General features: G+C 38.0%; 1 protein-coding gene across 1 annotated transcript in view; it reads right to left on the bottom strand.

Moving 5' to 3' along the window:
- ESCO1 (establishment of sister chromatid cohesion N-acetyltransferase 1) overlaps positions 1 to 21,020 on the bottom strand; it is a 1,212,023-nt gene that overhangs the window by 794,594 nt on the left and 396,409 nt on the right. The window lies entirely within an intron of this gene.

Genomic DNA, 21,020 nt, shown 5'->3' with positions numbered 1-21,020 from the left:
AAATGCTCTGAGCAGCATAAAGTCCCAAAGCCAAACATAAAGTCTCTCTACATGATTACATGATAGGACAGGCCTTGAGGCCCTCACTTACTTTATGTTCACTCACACATTCATTTACACAAACAACACGATGAGCCCTCTGATTTCTGAGCCCACAGCAAACAGAAGTCCTCAATTCTCAGGGGATCCTGGAGCCACAGGCCAGGCCTAGTGACATTGCCTAGAATGTAGTAGATGCTCAATGCAAATTTATTGAACAAAGGCATCTAAAAAGACACAGTTAACAGCGAGAGAAGACCCCCAAGCCCACCCAATGTGTTAAAATGGATGCTCTCATGCCTTGGGTCTCTTAGGACAAGGAAAAGATCCTTAAATTGCAAACTGCCTGCTCAGTGCTAGGTACTTAATTTATTATCTCATTTACTTCCACAGCCATCCTGTGAGGTATTCAGAACACCATTCACACACAAGGAAATGGAAACACAGAAAAGTGGAGTCCTTCAGCCAGTAAGGGGCAAGGCCTCCATCCCAGCTCAGATCTGCCTCTCAACCATAATTTACTACCTTGTTTGAATTGTTACCTATAACTGAGCTCCTCCTCCTCTCCTCCCTGGACCACCTATCCCCCTGCGTTGTTTTAACAGATGCCTGACTTCTCTGTTTCTAGTCCGCCCGCCATCCCATTCATCATTTTTCAGGTTTTCCCTGAGTAATCTTTATCAAAACCAATGCGGATCACACCACTCCCTGTTAGAAACCTCAGCTGTCCCTCCTGGGTACGGCACCCAAAGCCCTTTGTGAGCTGACCCCAGTTTGCCCGTCCACAGCCATGTCTGCCACGTCCCACTGCACTGCTCATGCCCTGGCCCATTTCTAGTTCTCTAAACGTACCTTATGCTTTCTTCATGCCACTTCATGGGCTGTGAAGCTCTTCCTCCTCCTTTCAACCCGAGAAATATCCTCCAGCCATCCACCACCACACTGTCACCAACACCACTTTCCTCCCCTACCATCAAGGTCCACTTTCATCGTCTTATCTGTGACGTCTTCCTGAACTCACGTGGAACAGCCGCTGCATCAAATTCCCTCAACACAGTATAATTATTGGACGTATTAAGCTTAGTTGTCCAGTAAGCTTTTTCCTTCTAAGCTTACAATTTCTATCTGTTAGGGATTTTGATTAATTTATTCCCAATTCCTAGCATAGAGCCAGATACATAGACAAATTAATAGTGACAAACAAATGAGAGAAAACAGTCAATGCTCATGGACTGAGTTATCAGGTTAAATGGAGGTTAGAAACACTGTTTAAGAATTCTGAGAGTGTGCAATTTATTTTAAAATTATTTATGTTCACGAACATTTGCATTTGTGAAAAGTGTTGTGCCTAGAAGAGGTCAATTTCAGTAAAATGGAAATACACTTCTCTAGAACACCTCATTTCATCTCAGTTCCAGATGAATGAAGACATTATTTTAAAGAATAATGTGCAATTAAAAAAAAACTCTAGGGCTTCCCTGGTGGCGCAGTGGTTGAGAGTCCGCCTGCCGATGCAGGGGACACGGGTTCGTGCCCCGGTCCGGGATGATCCCACATGCCGCGGAGCGGCTGGGCCCGTGAGCCATGGCCGCTGAGCCTGCGCGTCCGGAGCGTGTGCTCCGCAACGGGAGAGGCCACGTCAGTGAGAGGCCCGCGTATAGCAAAATAAACAAAACAAACAAAAAAACCCTCTAGGCCCTTGTCCACAGCATTGGTTCATAGGTGATCTCTAAATAACCAGAAAGATAGAGTTTACCTACATATATATAAATTCTATGTATACTTCTCTGGTGGTCATCTCAATCAGCAATGTGGATTTATTGGGATTGTCCCACGATGGAGTCAGGCAGGCTGAAGGACACGTGACCTGGGCTGACTGGCTCTTTGATGTCTACCTGCACATTGTGGCTTATGGCTCAGTTTCCTCTGCTATAGAAAGGACACAACATTGCTTACCACACAGGATGGTATGAAAGCAACACAATTAAAACCCTTGGGAGTAAGAGCCCATTAAATTTGAATATGGACAGGATCTCAGGTGAAGTTACCTTTGTACTATTCATAAAAGAAAAGGTTTAGAAAATCAAGAACCATATAAACCACATTGATGGGAGGAGGAGTGTGAAAATATCTAAGCAAATAAACTGTCTTTAAACCACATCAAACATTAGAAAAGCATTTATTTGCATGTAGATGAATGATGACTGCCTCTACCTGGAACTCTTTTTCTCTTTCTCCTTTTTTCTAACTTTTACTTACACTTGAAGTCATGCCTTAACTGTCACAAGTCTCCACTGACCCCTAGATTAAGTGACTCATTCCTATTATATATTCTTAGACTACCCTACGTCCTCCATTATTTTAATTGCTTCTTTACTATCTGTCTTCCATGCCAGGCAGCAAATTCCACAGGAACAGTAGCAACGATATCCTTAGCACTTAGCACAGTCCCTGGCACACTGCCAAAAAATATTTATTAAGTGAATGTGTGAACGAATTGGTGATACACTAACTACAAATCACAGGTTTCTCTAAGACACGTTTTCTGAACAAGTCACTAAATGGAAATAACATTCACTTCTTTAACTTTCTCCCTTTCTCCTTTCTTTCTTTCTTTCTTTGTTTCTTTCTTCCTTTCTAACAACTATTTATTAAATGCTTACTTTACATCAGCCTCTGTAAGGTAATAAAGTAGACACATTTCTCTGCCCAAAGCAACTCATTGCAACCTGTTCATGTGCATACAGAACCCCCATAATGCTTTGCAGCACTTATCTATTAACATATTGGTCTCCACAGCTAGGCTGTAAGCATCTAGAACTCAAAGTTGGGGTCTTGTTCATCTTAAATCACCAGAACCTTGCACAATGAGTGGCACAGAGTAAGTACTTCATAATTGTACTGAGTGGTGAATATTTTAAATGATACAGTTCTTTGGAAACCAACTTGAAAAAATGATTTGTGTCCCTCAAAATACTTATATCCAGTAATTCCAATGTTGCCTAAGTAAATCATTCAAATTTAAACAAAAATATCTGTATAAAAATATTCATTATTTATAATAACAAAAACTGGAAACCAGCTAAACGTCCATCTGCAGAGAGAAGGTTAAATAATCTATAGTATACATGTCTACATGTTGGGATATTGTCCAGGCTTTATAAATAATTCTAAGAAAGAGCATAGGTAAATGATTATGAAATAATGTTAAACTAAAAAATAAGTATTAAAGTTGTATTTTAAATGCCATATTTATCTGTTGCTTTTTTTTTTAAAATAAATCCAGCTAGTCATAGGAAACACAATACCTGATTGAAATATACCAAAATTGCATGTGTTTAGTGAATGATCAGTGGGCATTTTGTCCTAATTTACATATGCATAAGTAATTTCCACATTTTCTTAAATAAATATTTTCTCATTTTATAATAGAAATAATATCACTAAAGACTTCCATTTCCAGCCAGTATGGAGTAACAGGAACCAAATTTTCCCTCTCCCATTAAACTAATACAAAGCTAGACAAAATATATGAAATAACCTTTTTAGGTGACGCACAACAGGTACCATAGAGGATAATCCCTAGACAAGATAAATACATGAGGCAATCCCTATGAATGCCCCAGCTCACTGCCTGCAGAGAATTCCCAGGTCACAGCACAGGGAGACAGAACCTACATATTGCCTGAATAGCTCCCTGAGTTGAGGAAGCAGAGTTCAGAGTTTAGTTTAGCTTTCCTAGTAAAGTAACAGAGAGGAGGAAACTGCACAGAGGGAAAGAGTTTCTGAGAACTGCCAAGTTTCCCTTGAGTCTTTGATTGAGTTCTGATCTATGCATTTGTGTAAGAAAACTGCTAAGATTAAAGAAAGAAACACTGGAAAGAAGCAGATGGAAAAATTGCTAAAGCTTATACGTAGCCTGGAATAGTTCATTTTCTAGATGAGAGAAAAGAGAGGAAAGATCTCCTATACCTGGGCATTTGGTACAGTCCTTGGAAGTGTATTGCCTCAGGAGTGGGCCAAATGATTTTCAGGCTGAAAGTTTTTCCAAATCCACAAAATAGTGGCAAATTCTATAGCAAGCCTCAAAATGATCAAGCCATTTCCAAGTGAATTAACTGCATTCCAGATTATTAATTCCAGATAATTAATTCCAAATTAATAATTTTGAAAGGACTACACCTTTTCCAACCTCATGCAGCTTCACTCATTGTTATAAAATTAACAACATCTGGCATCCAATAAAAAATTACTAGGTGCAAATCAAATAAAAGACATATAACTAGGAGATATATCAACAGAAACATACTCAAAGTGACATAGATGATAGACTTAATACACAAGAGTGTTAAAACAGCTATTTTAAATATACTCCATGGTTTCAAAAATTAGGGGAAAGTATGAGAATGATAGGATGTAAACAGAAGATATAAGACCCAGATCAATATCATAGACATGGAAAAATAAATATCTAAGATGCAAAGATATACTCAATCAAATTAAGAAATTAGACATTGCAGAAGATATGATCAGTGAACTTGAAGACAAAGCAGTAGAATCTATCAATTTAAAAGCTGGGGGAAAAAAATAAACAGCATCTGTGAGCTGTGAAATAACATCAAACTGCCTGATGTATATAGAATTTGAATTCCAGAAAGGTGGGGGGGTGATACAGAAAAGTAATAGTATTAAAATTTTTTCAAAAGTTTATCACTCTTTGATCTTACAAAAAACTCAGGGAAACTGTTATGACATATGTCTGGACCACTATTCAAACTATAAAGAATAAAGAAGGCTTCTCTTCAGGGAACTTTATTTATACCCTCTCCCCCAACCCCACAACTTCACAACTTTTTATTGAAAGAAAACGTGTTCAAACCTATAGAAAAGTTGCAAAAATAATACAATTAATGCACATCTACTCTTTACTTAAATTCACCAATTGTTGTCATTCTGCCATAGTTGCTTTCTCTCTCTTCTCCCCCGACCCTGCCCTCCCTCCCTCTCTCTCTGTATATATATATGGAAGCTACTGACATCATGATACATCACTCCTAGATACTGTACCTCTTAAAAAGAAAACCCTTCCTGTATGTAACCATAATATAATTATCACACACAAAAAATTAAATTTAACATTGTTACAATATTTTTATTTAATAAACATTGAACATTCAAATTTCCCCACATTCAAGTTATCCCAGTAATGTCCTTTATAGCTGAACACTTAGTTTTCTTATCTCTTTAGTCTTCTTTAATCTGGAATAAGTTCTTCAGCCTTTCCTTGTCTTTCACGACTTTAACATTTTTTGAAGAATACAGAACAGGTGTTTTGTAGAATGTCCCTCAATTTGGATTTGTCTGTTTATTTCCTCACTATTAGATTCAGGTTAAATATGTTTGGCAAGAGTACTGTGTCATATTATGAGGCACATGATGTAAGTCTGTCCCATTGTTGGTGATTTTGTTTACTTGGTTAAGATTATGTTTGCCAGATTTCTCCATTGTTAAGATACCATGTTCCCTTTGTAATTAGGAAATAATCTGTTTGGTGATGTTTTGAGATTCTGTGAATATCTTATTCCCCAATGTGTCAGGGGTCCACAAAATTACCTCCAGTTTTGCTATTTTGCTAGGAGGACTCACTAGATCTGCAAAAATATACCAAGCCAAAACAGCAAAGGGGGAAGGTGCATGGGGCAAAGTCCTAAGGAAAGTGACACAAGCTTCCAAGGGTCTTCTCCCAGCAACAAGTTGTGACAACACATGCAAAATGTTGTTACCAGGTGACACTCCTTAAAGACTCAGTGCACAAGGTTTTTATTGAAGGCTGGTCATGTAGGCACCCTCTGCATAGCATGTACCAAAATTCAAGAGTCCCAAAAGGAAAGCAGGTGTTCAACACATTGTTATAAAAACAGTGTAGGCACAGTGAGCCTCTCTTATCCATTCTGGGAATGATGGGAACCCTCCTGAAGTCCAAGTTCCCAGATGCCAGCCAAGGGCCAAGCAGGCCTTTCTAAGGATAATAATCTTAGGCCTACTGTGTTAACTCTTTTCAGCACACCCAACAAATTTTCACCCTCTGGTTCTGGCATCCACTGATGATCCTGGTTTAAGTTAATTATTACAATGGTGGTTGCAACGTGATGATTTCCTAACTGTCATTCTTTCTACTTTTATTAACTGATATTCTTCTATAAAAAAGAGTTTATCTCTCCTGTCCCCATCAAATCATCCTTTTATTGTATTATTTTAATTCAATGTGTAACGATCCATTACTGTCATCATTCTTTTTTGGTGTTCAAATTGTCCCACATTTGGCCAGTGGGAGCCCCTTCAAGTTGGCTCCTATGTCCTTTTGGCATATCCCAATGAGTCTGTGAGGACTTCCTTACTTTCTGGCACTGCAAAATGCTGCATGTGAGCATGGACATTTTCCTCTACCAGATCTAGAATGGTGATTTCTCTAAGTTTTTTTTTTTTGGTAGAAGGAAATGGTATTTAGAAACCAAAGCTTATGTGTGCTTATTGGTACTGGAGAGCCATTGATTCTAAACCCATCCAGTGAACAGAGTTAGAAAGCATGATTTTAAAAAATCATTATGTCATACTAATTCCAATTCAATAACACAGGGTTCTTCCTCCCTTTCCCTCAATTCATATTTGTATTAGATTGAATAATGTAAAATTTCCTTTTGATCTGACTTACTTCACTCAGTATGTCAATCTCTAGGTCCATCCATGTTGCTGCAAATGACATTATTTCATTCTTTTCTATGGCTGAGTAGTATTCCATTGTGTATGTGTACCACATCTTCTTTATCCATTCCTCTGTTGATGGACATTTAGGTTGCTTCCATGTCCTGGCTATTGTAAATAGTGCTGCAATGAACGTTGGGGTGCATGTATATTTTTGAATTATGGTTTTCCCCAGGTATATGCCCAGGAATGGGATTGCTGGGTCATATGGTAGCTCTATTCTTAGTTTTTTAAGGAACCTCCATACTGTTCTCCATAGTGGCTGTACCAAGTTACATTCCCACCAACTATGTAGGAGGGTTCCCTTTTCTCCACACCCTCCCCAGCATTTATTGTTTGTAGATTTTTTGATGGTGAATAATGCCATTTGCAGCAACATGGATAGACCTAGAGATTGTCATACTGAGTGAAGTAAGTCAGACACAGAAAGGCAAATATCATGATATCGCTTATATGGGGAATCTAAAAAAAATGGGTACAAACGAACTTACAAAACAGAAGTAGAGTCACAGATATAAAAAACAAACTTATGGTTATCAGGGGATAAGTGGGGGAGGGATAAATTGGGAGATTGGGACTGACATATATATACACACTACTGTATATAAAATAGATAACTAATAAGAACCTGCTGTATAGCACAGGGAACTCTACTCAGTACTCTGTAATGGCCTATAAGGGAAAAGAATCTAAAAAAAAAAAAGAGTGAATATATGTATATGTATAACTGATTCACTTTGTTGTACACCTGAAACTAACACAACATTGTAAATCAACTATACTCCAATAAAAATCTTAAAAAATAAAAAATAAATAAGAAATAAAATAAAATTTCCTTTTGGGGGGTTAAGAACTATTGAATATCAGCAATTTCAAATGGTTCAACCTAATATATCCCTTCTCCCACAGTGAAGATATTGGTGCTCCTGGGTATCAGTTTTTTGCAATTCGTCTTGTTCTATATCCATTGTCAGAGTAGTTGTTTGGATCAGTTCCTATTTTCTTCTGAATATTTTAATTATCAGATTGATATAATTAGGTTCATTTGTTTCTCTTTGTAGTCAATTTTCATATTTTCCTACCTTTATTATTTAATTTTATTTTTGAATATATAAAACATTAGCATGGTCAAAGTAAAATCATTATTTAAAAGTTAGAGAAGTCTCATTCTCTTTCCTATCCCTTTTACCTCATTCCCTCTCACTGTCTGTGCTTTACAATTTCATTAGTTTTTGGTTTATTCATTTTGTGTTTCTCTTTGCAAAAAAAAAGCCTATTCATATATATTTTATAACATATATAACATTATGATATATGTCACATACCATACAATTCACCCTTTAAAAATATACAATTCATTGGTTTTTAATATAATCACAGAGATGTGCAACTCTTATCACTATCTCACTTGAGAACATTTCTATCACCCCGAAAGGAATCTCATGTCATTTGCAGTCATTTCTCATTTCTCCTATCCCCATCCCCTGGAAACCTCTAATATACATTCTGTCTTTTATATAAATGGATCACACATGTGTGATCTTCTATCACATGCTTCTTTCACTTAACATGATGTTTTTAAGGCTCATCCACATTGCAGTGTATATCAATACTTCACTCTTTCTTATTGCCATATAACATGGCAATATGTATGGATATGCCACATTTTGTTTATTCATCAGTTGATGACCATTTCAGATGCTTCAGCTTCGGGGCTATTATAAATAATGTACAAGTTTCATGTACAAGTTTCTGTGCAAACATGTTTTCAATTCTCTGGATATATATCTATGAGTGGAATTGCAAAATGGTAACTATACGTTCAACACTTTGAGGGGAAAGTTTTCCAAGGTGGCTGCACCATTTTATATTATCACTAGGCACGAATAACAGCTCCAAGTTTTCTACATCCTATGAACATTTGCTATCATCTGTCATTTATTTTAGGCATCCTAGTTGTGTGAAGTAATATCTCATTGTGGTTTTGGTTTGCATCTCCCAAATAGCTAATGATGTTGAGCATCTTTTCATGGGATTATGGTCATTTGTATATATACATTTGGTGAAATGTCTATTCAAATCTTTTGCCCATCTTTAAATTTGGGGTATTTGTTTTTTTATTTGTACCATTTGTTGAAAAGACTGTTCTTTCTCTATGAATTGTTCTTCCAATTTTTTTAAAGAGAGATTAGAGATTCTTGAATAACTGATGAAAACAGAACCAAAGAAATACAATTATTTACATCTAATGTGGTAATTTAGAAAATAAAAATGCAAGACATCCCATTAAATTAGAATTTCAAATAAACAATTAATTTTTTAGCATCAGTATATCCCAAATATTGCATGGACACCCTTATATTAAAAATTATTTGTTGTTTATCTGAAACTCAAATGTAACTGGATGTCCTGTAGTTTATCTGGCAACCCTGTGTAATGTGTCTCTATTTTATGTACCAGGCTGCTGAGGCCTGAAGAAACCAGTTATACATTGCACAGAGATAACTGGAAATGTCACCATCATTGGAATGCTATTCCAGTATCTTGCATCATGCATCCAATGCTATGTGACCTTGAATCTGTTTGTCCCTGAATACTTGAGTTTCTCTTATTGCAAAATAGTACTCTTAGTAGAGATAAGGAGAGCGAGTAATTGTACATAAGGCCTCTTTACACAGTGTCATGTTTCCTAATTTTAAAAATAAAAGAAAAACTATACTGTGATTTTGAGGTTTTTTTACACTCTCTTGACAGTTTTAGAGCCAGTTCTCCTCTTTCTTCTCCTATTCTATCTTTTTTAAAGGTAGGAAATTGAAAACTAACCAGCAGGCTTGGAGGACTGAGATGCAGTCCTGATATATTCTGTAATTGACATATATTCTGTTCAGGAGGAAAATCTTTGTCTTTCAAATCTAGGAAGAAATTTTTTGACAGGTTGACCAACATCCCCCTTCTTTCACAAGAGAGGACACACTATCCATTAGACTCCAAGTAGACCTGCATCCGTGCCCCTCAGATCTGATGTGGGCTATGAACCAGGTAGCAGAGGCTGCTTGGTAGACCAGGAAGCCACACTGAAGCAAGCTGTGAAAGCTTCTCTTTGTATATTAGGTTTTATGTCAGAATTGTGGTGGAGACCTTGACCTCTACGAGCTGAAACCAGAAAGGTTCCTGTGCCTACTTTGTAAAATCCATTGATTTAATAGATAGCACCATTGTACATCCATGAATGTTCTACTATTTTCTCCATTAAACAGACATGTTCAAAGATTCACAAATTGCTGTGTGACTCTCTGTAACAAATCTGTTTGGTCTTTTTGGAGGGCAAAACTTAAGTGCTACAGAAATGAGACATTTATGATTTTCCTACAAAATCTTTAAATAACAACAGATCTGAATGTCCTTTTTTTGATGATTTCTTAAGATTTCAGAGCAAACCTTTTATGTACAGAGAAGGTCTGAATATGTATTCTCTCTTAGCACTTGATAAAATTCTTTCTTCATAGCCTTTCCCCCTAGGAAAATTTCAAGAAAAACTGATTCTTCTACAAGTTTTTACATAATCCATTCATGTAGCATTTAAGCATGATTGTGAGATGTTTACAGGTCTCAGGTCCCCCTGGAAAAATCCTGATCATGATTATAATAAAACTTAGTAAATTTTAATGAAAGGAGCCAAAGTAATAAATAATCCCAAGAATTTAGAATTCATAGGGTCAGAACTACTTGAAATTTTTACATGAACATCTATCTAGTCACCTAAAAAATAAACAGATTGTTTCTTTGATTACTTCAAGAGCACTATGTGTGAAGAGTCAGCCTTTTAGAACTCCTTTAGAGTCTGAGACTTTTTTCAAAAGAAAAAAATTTTAGTTTCTTCTGATTAGAAACTATAAATTTTAAATATGGGTAAAGGGTAAGTTTCTCAAATGACTAATTCTAGTTTAAAATTTGAAATTGTAAGTTTAATTGCCATTGCACCTAATTTTACTTCTATTTCTTAAAACATAATGTACATTGCTCTACAAAAATTGTTTCCTGTGATGAATACATTACCAGTGAAATCATTAAGAAGCAAAAGCCTCACAGAATAGGTGTTATTATTCTCATTTTATAAGGAGACTGAAAAACTGTGTCATTTCCAAGGGTCCACAGCTGATTTTTTTTTTTTTTTTTTTTTTTTTTTTTTGCGGTACGTGCCTCTCACCGCTGTGGCCTCTCCCACCGCGGAGCAACAGGCTCCGGATGCGCAGGCCTAGCGGCCATGGCCCAAGGGCCCAGCCGCTCCGCGGCACGGGGGACCCTCCCGGACCGGGACACGAACCCGCGTCCGCTGCATCGGCAGGCGGACTCCCAACCACTGCGCCACCAGGGAAGCCCCACAGCTGATATTTTAACCAAGGTCATCAGCTTTGAATTCAACTACACACAATATTAGATGAAACATTATTTGTAACCAATATCGGCTTAAATTAGCGTTAGCAAGATTAACAACTTTGGCTTTGATAGCTTTGGTGTGGTTGATATTAATGTCAATAATAAACAAGGAGAATGTTGATTTTGAAGGAAGCCTGAGACTTTGAAAGCAATAAAGACCTTGGCATGAAGGAAGGTTCCTTTCTGAAGGACACGTTTACAAGAGGCATGGCAGTTAGCTGATATTCTGAATTGTTGCCAGGACGATCATATACTCAGGGGTGTGTGAATGAGGATCCGTTTCTCCCAGCAGCCAGGGCTCAAACACCCCAGACTGTGGTTATCTCTGTCCTTGATGTTACAGCCTCTGGGGTCAGGAGTCCAGCCTGGAAACAGCTCCTTAATTACCCATTTACAGGAGGCTCTCAGTGTAGCACCCTTGATATGTCCAGATTTCATGTCATCTTCCCTTTGATCTATAACAGTGTTTGAGCTTTGTCGAAACACAGGAGTCAGTGGGGATGGATCTCTTCAGGCTACTATAAAAGCCAAGCTAATTAAGTCATTCAACCCTTCATAAAAATCACCCATGATGGTAATTTGGTCTTCACTTAGCTGAATAAAATCAAGAGGAATTTTGGTACAACTAAGAAGCTACATCCAACATCTAAATTAAGTACCTATCACCTCTTTCTCTCTCTTTACTTCTACTTTTAAAATATGCCTTAGAGGTTGGGAAGCTTTTAGATCAAAGTATACAAAAGAACCATTAACTATTTCTCAGTGTCGATTCTGCTCCACATGAGCTAAAGGTGTACAGTAAATCCAGAGCAGGGGTGGCCCCTTATTCAGGCTTTGTCTGGAGAATTCTAACTCGGCCCTCAGGATTCTGGTCCTCGTTCTGCCTCATCACATACCCATTCCGGGCTCCACTTTCTTTCTCTGTTAAATGAAGGAATTGGATGAAATAATAGAACTCTACATCATTTCCCACTTCTAGATTTTATGATTTCCAAATGACTACTGGGAAAATAGCTTCCCACTTTTACTGAAGCTCTCTTCCTATCACTTACGCTCAAGGTGTGTTTGAAGGTGGGGGAGTAGAAGGTGAGGAAGGGGGACAGGAAGGTGAGAATAAAGTTCAACATCAATCAAAGCCCAGGCTGTGGTTTCCTGTCTGTTCTGAAAATAGGGTTTTCCCAAGCTTCAGAGCCAGAGTCTTACTTGTTCCTCTATTAGGTATAACAATCAGCATAATTTACAATGGGTGTGCACCATACAATCAAAAAGACCCAGTGGTATTTGGCAACAAATGGTTCATAAAGGGACTGTTGGCTCCCTTTTGCCTGTGGTTAGGTACAGATGAAAAATGGAAAAGTCAATTAAAATGATCCTAGAAGCTCTCCATTACTTAAAAAAAGTAAAAATAACCCCAGACTACACAATGCATTTCAAGACACTAACTAGTAGCTGTTAGTGTTTGCAGATGTTTACTGAACACTGTGAGATGAGATGGTTGTTTACAGAACTTCCTCATTCCAGAGGGTTCTGTGCTACCTAAGCAGCTTGACTATCCCCTATGTGCAAAGAATGTGCTTTTTGAGCACACAAAAGAGCAGGCCCGCCAGTGTCTCCCATGCGGTACCGTGTAGGAGGGAAACTCAGTCTTAGCCAAACCACTGTCCCACAATGAAGGGCCTTCCATGACCTAGAGGAGAATGAGTCAGGTGGTATCAATTCCATGAGAACAGCTGTATTTATACCAGAAATCAGAGGACTGAGAAGACAGGGCCTGGATCAGGAGCCTGTATTAATGCTGAGGGCCTACTATGTGCCAGAACTATTCCTTGGGACAAGGAATCAATGAGGGAGCAAGGCCAAAGGGTCCCAGCCCTAAATGGAACTTAAAGTTTAGCAAAGGAGGCAGATTTTAAGGGACTAGGTCCAAGCTATGATTTCCTGGCCATGCAGATATCTGGATTTCCCAAGCTTCAGAGATAGTTGGCATTAAAATCATGACAAGTGCAATGAGGGTGAAGTACAAGGTGAAAAGGAAGACAGACTGATCAATTTTCACTGTCATGAGACCTCAAACAACATCCATTTTCAGGGCCTCAGAGGGATTCATAGAACCCTCAGGGTAAATAATGGGAATAAGTGTTGCCACTTTCTGGGTCTCAGTGATACACTAGTGACCAAGTACTTGTCATACATTATCTCATTTAAAACAGGGCTCAGACACTGGACTCTCCACTTTGGAAAGGTTGAGGATCCATAAACTAGGGTATAGGGAAGGTAGAGTTTGGATACAGACCATGCTTTCATTTGCAAGAAAAGAAAGACTCAGTGGAGTAAAATGTAACTGATTTGTCTTAGTATTAAGCTCAGAGTGTGGCCTCATTCTCTTTGCTCTCCTCTCCCAATACAGCTTCTTGGCCAGACATGGTATCACTGGGGCTTGAGTGTGGGGACTGTGTAATTTCACTAATGTCAAGATAGTTTTGTAACCCACTGTGTAAAGAGTTAAATGCAAGTATTCAAATTCCCACTAAATACGGATTTTCTTGGACCACTAACAAAGCAGCTCAGTAGACTCAGCAAAGATTTAGTTTTAAGAGACCTAAAATTAGTGTGCCACTAGTATCTTTGTCCAATAACACTGATGATTAACAAAAAATTAAAAGTAGAACTTCATTTGTGGGGTATTTATTAGTACCCGTGCAAAGCTATTCTTCAGCATAAACCCCTGTTTCCCATTGTTGTTTCTTCGACATATTCTAATGACAAGAAAAATTAAAAATTAAAACAAATATAAAAATGCTTATGGCATACTTATATTTAACATTAAATTCTAACCAAAATTTGACCAGAATAAAAGAGAATTGGGAAACTGTAATATTCCAACTGTATGAGTGTGTAAGGGAGAAAGTGGGAGGCAGATAAAATAAATGGTAAGAAAGAGTGACTCATGTTGTTGATAAAAATAGTTGTCCTTTGAACAAAAAATTTTCTAATGCCTAAAATAAGTCATTGTCTAAGGAAGTTTAATAGGGTCAAAATCTTTGCTGTGCCTTTTAAATTATCAACAGATATTTTGGACTTTTTTTGGAGAAGGGAGTGGGTTTTTTTTTTTTTTTAATGGTTTAAAAGTTTTCATTGAATTCCCTCCCACATAACACTTAACTTTTTGACATGTAGTCATTTAAAGATATTTTGGATTTTACTAAGTATTGGTGATGGAGAAGTAGGTAGTGGAAAGAATAAAGGTGGGGGGCTCATTGCCTTTGTTCCCTTAAAGCTATGGGCAGGTCCCACAGAGACCCCTGAGGATGCTTGTCCATTAGAGTCTGGCTCTCCTGGCCATTGTGCACTAGTTTGATCAATCGGGACTTTTACTGAGGAAATGGGAGAGAAACACCAATATTTCAGGTGTGCTGAATTAGAGGTAGGGTTTTTATAGATGAAGGAGGGGGAAGGAGGAGTGTGCATTTCAGGAAAGAAATAATGTGAAAAATTATGTGCGTGCGGTCAGGACAAAGGAGCAGCTTACGTAGCCCAGGTGGGTTGGTGCACACATGAAGTGATAGAAGACAGGAGGGAAAGCAGGCTAGGGCAAATTGCTATGGTCTCCACCTCAATTAAAAGATATGACCGAGCAGAAGCAAAAAGAACTACAATCCTGCAGCCTGTGGAACAAAAACCACATTCACAGAAAGATAGACAAGATGAAAAGGCAGAGAGCTATATACCAGATGAAGGAAAAAGATAAAACCCCAGAAAAACAACTAAATGGAGTGGAGATAGGCAACCTTCCAGAAAAAGAATTCAGAATAATGATAGTGAAGGTGATCCAGGACCTCAGAAAAAGAATGGAGGCAAAGATACAGGAGATGCAAGAAATGTTTAACAAAGACCTAGAAGAATTAAAGAACAAACACCTTGAAGAATTAAAGAACAAACTAACAGAGATGAACAATACAAAAACTGAAATTAAAAATACACTAGAAGGAATCAATAGCAGAATAACTGAGGCAGAAGAACGGATAAGTGACCTGGAAGACAGAAGGGTGGAATTCACTGCCACGGAACAGAATAAAGAAAAAAGAATGAAAAGAAATGAATACAGCTTAAGAAACCTCTGGTACAACATTAAATGCAATAACATTCGCATTATAGGAGTCCCAGAAGGAGAAGGGAGAGAGAAAGGACCTGAGAAAATATTTAAAGAGATTATAGTTGAAAACTTCCCTAACATGGGAAAGGAAATAGACACCCAAGTCCAGGAAGTGCAGAGAGTCCCAGGCAGGAGAAACCCAAGGAGAAACACACCGAGACACATAGAAATCAAACTGACAAAAATTAAAGACAAAGAAAAATTATTGGAAGCAACAAGGGAAAAATGACAAATAACATACAAGGAAGCTCCCATAAGTTTAACAGCTGATTTCTCAGCAGAAACTCTACAGCCAGAAGGGAGTGGCATGACACAATTAAAGTGATGAAAGTGTGGGCTTCCCTGGTGGCGCAGTGGTTGAGAGTCCGCCTGCTGATGCAGGGGACACAGGTTCATGCCCCAGTCCAGGAAGATTCCACATGCCACGGAGCAGCTGGGCCCGTGAGCCATGGCCGCTGAGCCTGTGCGTCTGGAGCCTGTGCTCCACGACGGGAGAGGCCACAACAGTGAGAGGCCCACGTACCACCAAAAACAAAAACAAAAAAACAAAAAACTTCTAGAGGGGCTTCCCTGGTGGCGCACTGGTTGAGAGTCCTCCTGCTTATGCAGGGGACATGGGTTCGTGCCCTGGTCTGGGCAGATCCCACATGCCGCGGAGCGGCTGGGCCCGTGAGCCATGGCCGCTGAGCCTGCACGTCCGGAGCCTGTGCTCCGCAATGGGAGAGGCCACAACAGTGAGAGGCCTGCGTACCGCAAAAAAAATAAAATAAAATAAAGTGATGAAAGGGAAGAACGTACAACCAAGATTACTCTACCCAGGAGGATCTCATTCAGATTCAAAAGAGAAATCAAAAGCTTTACAGACAAGCAAAAGCTAAGAGAATTCAGCACCACCAAACCAGCTCTACAACAAATGCTAGAGGAAATTCTCTAAGTGGGAAACAAAAGAGAAGAAAAGGATCTACAAAAACAAACCCATAACAATTAAGAAAATGGAAATAGGAATATACATATTGATAACTACCTTAAATGTAAATGGATTAAATGCTCCAACCAAAAGACACAGGCTCACTGAATGGATACAAAAACAAGACCCATATATATGCTGTCTACAAGAGACCCACTTCAGACCTAGGGACACATACAGACTGAAAGTGAGGGGATAGAAAAAGGTATTCCATGCAAATAGAAATCAAAAAAAAGCTGGAGTAGCAATACTCATATAAGATAAAATAGACTTTAAACTAAAGAATGTTACAAGAGACAAGGAAGGACACTACATAATGATCAAGGGATCAATCCCAGAAGAAGATATAACAATTATAAATATATATGCACCCAACATAGGAGCACCTCAATACATAAGGCAACTGCTAACAGCTATAAAAAAGGAAATTGACAGTAACACAATAATAGTGGGGGACTTTAACACCTCACTTACACCAATGCACAGGTCATCCAACCAGAAAATTAATAAGGAAACACAAGCTTTCAATGACACAATAGACAAGATAGATTTAATTGATATTTATAGGACATTCCATCCAAAAACAGCAAATAACACTTTCTTCTCAAGTGCACATGGAACATTCTCTAGGACAGATCACATCTTGGGTCACAAATCAAGACTCAGTAAATTTAAGAAAACTGAAATCATATCAAGCATCTTTTCTGACCACAATGCCACGAGATTAGAAATCAATTACAGGGAAAATGATGGAAAAACACAGATGCATGGAGGCTAGAGAATCCATTACTAAATAACCAAGAGATCACTGAAGAAATCAAAGAGGATATCAGAAAATACTTACAGAAAAATTACAATGAAAACACGATGATACAAAACCTGTGGGATGCAGCAAAAGCAGTTCTAATGGGGAAGTTTATAGCAATACAAGCCTACCTCAAGAAACAAGAAAAATCTCAAATAAACAATCTAACTTTACACCTAAAGGAACTAGAGAAAGAAGAACAAACAAAACCCAAAGTTAGTAGAAGGAAAGAAATCATAAAGACCAGAGCAGAAATAAATGAAATAGAAACAAAGAAAACGATAGCAAAGGTCAATAAAACTAAAAGCCAGTTCTTTGAGAAGATAAACAAAATTGATAAACCATTAGCCAAACTCATCAAGAAAAAGAGGGAGAGGACTCAAATCAATAAAATTAGAAATGAAAAGGAGAAGTTACAACAGACACCACAGAAATACAAAGCATCCGAAGAGACTACTACAAGCAACTCTATGCCAATAAATTGGACAAATTCTTAGAAAGTTATAACCCTCCAAGACTGAACCAGGAAGAAATAGAAAATATGAACAGACCAATCACAAGTAATGAAATTGAAACTGTGATTAAAAATTTTCCAACAAACTGACGTCCAGGACTAGATGGCTTCACAGGTGAATTCTATCAAACATTTAGAGAAGAGCTAACACCCATCCTTCTCAAACTCTTCCAAAAAATTGCAGAGGAAGGAACACTCCCAAACTCATTCTATGAGGCCACCATCACCCTGATACCTAAACCAGACAAAGATACTACAAAAAAAGAAAATTACAGACCAATAGCACTGATGAATATAAATGTAAAAATCCTCAACAAAATATTAGCAATTAGAATCCAACAACATATTAAAAGGATCATACCCCGTGATCAAGTGGGATTTATCCCAGGAATGCAAGGATTCTTCAATATATGCAAATCAATCAATGTGATACACCATATTAACAAATTGAAGAATAAAAACCATAGGATCATCTCAACAGATGCATAAAAAGCATTTGACAAAATTCAACACTCATTTATGATAAAAACTCTCCAGAAAGTGGGCATAGAGGGAACCTACCTCAACATAATAAAGGCCATATATGACAAACCCACAGCAAACATCATTCTCAATGGTGAAAAACTGAAAGCATTTCCCCTAAGATCAGGAACAGGATAAGGATGTCCACTCTCACCACTATTATTCAACATACTTTTGGAAGTCCTAGCCATGGCAATCAGAGAAGAAAAAGAAATAAGAGGAATACAAATTGGAAAAGAAGAAGTAAAACTGTCACTGTTTGCAGATGATATGATGCTCTACATAGAGAATCCTAAAGATGCCACCAGAAAACTATAAGAGCTAATCAATGAATTTGGTAAAGTTGCAGGTTACAAAATTAATGCACAGAAATCTCTTCCATTTCTATACACTAATGATGAAAAATGTGAAAGAAAAAATTAAGGAAACACTCCCGTTTACCCTTGTAACGAAAAATAATAAAATGCTTAGGAATAAACCTACCTGGGGAGACAAAAGACTTGTATGCAGAAAACCAGAAGACACTGATGAAAGAAATTAAAGATGACACAAACAGATGGAGAGATATACCATGTTCTTGGATTGGAAAAATCAATATTGTGAACATGACTATACTACCCAATCTACAGATTCAATGCAATCTCTATCAAATTACCAATGGCATTTTTTATAGAACTAGAGCAAAAAATCTTCAAATTTGTATGGAGACACAGAAGACCCTGAATAACCAAAGCAGTCTTGAGGGAAAAAAACAGAGCTGGAGAAATCAGACTCCCTGACTTCAGACTATATTACAAAGCTACAGTAATCAAGACAGTATGATACTGGCACAGAAAACAGAAATATAGATCAATGGAACAGGATAGAAAGCCCAGAGATAAACTCAGGCACCTATGGTCAACTAATCTATGACAAAGGAGGCAAGGATATACAGTGGAGAAAAGACAGTCTCTTCAATAAGTGGTGCTGGGAAAACTGGACAGCTACATGTAAAAGAATGAAATTAGAACACTCCCTAACACCATACACAAAAATAAACTCAAAATGGATTCGAGACCTAAATGTAAGGCCAGACACTATAAACCTCTTAGAGGAAAACATAGGTAGAACACTCTTTGACATAAATCATAGCAAGATCTTTTTTGATCCACCTCCTAGAGTAATGGAAATAAAAACAAAAATAAACAAATGGGACCTAATGAAACTTAAAAGCTTTTGCAAAGCAAAGGAAACTACAAACAAAATGAAAAGACAGCCCTCAGAATGGGAGAAAATATTTGCAAATGAATCAGCGGACAAAGGATTCATCTCCAAAATATATAAACAGCTCATGCAGCTCAATATTAAAAAAACAAACGATCCAATCAAAAAATGGGCAGAAGGCCTAAACAGACATTTCTCCAAGGAAGACATACAGATGGCCAAGAAACACATGAAAAGCTGCTCAATATCACTAATTATTAGAGAAATGCAAATCAAAACTACAATGAGGTATCACCTCACACCAGTTAGAAATTCTACAAACAACAAATGCTGGAGAGGGTGTGGAGAAAATGGAACCCTCTTGCACTGTTGGTGGGAATTTAAATTGATACAGCCACTATGGAGAACAGTATGGAAGTTCCTTAAAAAACTAAAAATAGAATTACCATATGACCCAGCAATCCAACTACTGGGCATATACCCAGAGAAAACCATAATTCAAAAAGACACATGCACCCCAATGTTCATCGCCACACTATTTACAATAGCCAGGTCATGGAAGCAACCTAGATGCCCATCGACAGATGAGTGGATAAAGAAGATGTGGTACATATATACAATGGAATATTACTCAGCCATAAAAAGGAACGAAATTGGGTCATTTGTAGAGATGTGGCTGGATCTAGAGGCTGTCATACAGAGTGAAGTAATTCAGAAAGAGAAAAAAATATATCGTATATTAATGCATATATGTGGAACCTAGAAAAATGGTACAGATGAGCTGGTTTGCAGGGCAGAAATAGAGACACAGATGTAGAGGACAAACGTATGGACACCAAGGGGGGAAGCAGCAGGGGGGTGGTGTGATGAATTGGGAGATTGGGATTGACATGTATACACTGATGTGTATAAAATGGATGACTAATAAGAACCTGCTGTATAAAAGAATAAATAAAATAAAATTCAAAAATTCTAAATAAATAAATAAAAGATATGACCTCAGGAGTGTCTATAGCATTCAGCTGATTCATCTATAAAACTGTAAATCAGGAATCCACCTCTAATATTTTTTTCCAACTCTCACATTTTCAAATGCCAGACAGCAGCCTCTGATACTGTTACCATGAAGAGCCTTATGGGGCTTCAGGTACAAATTCAAGTGTCATTCACACAGACGTGACGCTTAAAGCAGTGAGTGGTGAATTTACCAAAGGATAATGTGCAAAGAGAAGGTTAGAGGACCAAGATAAAATTTAGGGTCACACCCATGGTCAGAGGAGAGAAGAAAGAAGAGGAACCACCAAGGAAGTAAAAGCATTATATGGAGAGGAAGGAGGAGAATCAGGCGGGACCCTCCTAACTGGGTCATCTGGTCAATCAAGGAAGATGGAAAATGGACAGAGGAAACTGGATTTGGCACTTAAGATAAGACTGCTGATCTTTAAGGGAACACAGTTAGTGATAAGCATGACTAAGGAAAACCAGCCCACAGACCCGGGCCACACTGAGAACGAAGAGGCAAGGGGAACTCCAGGGCACCAGGTTCTCCTGTGTAGCATTCCAGGTAATATGCCTGATGTCTGGAAGTAGGTAAGTTTGACAAGATCAAGAAATCCAG

The sequence above is a fragment of the Orcinus orca genome, chromosome 15 (assembly GCF_937001465.1).
Source record: "Orcinus orca chromosome 15, mOrcOrc1.1, whole genome shotgun sequence".
Lineage (NCBI taxonomy): Eukaryota > Metazoa > Chordata > Mammalia > Artiodactyla > Delphinidae > Orcinus > Orcinus orca.
This window is presented reverse-complemented; position numbering and strand designations above follow the sequence as displayed.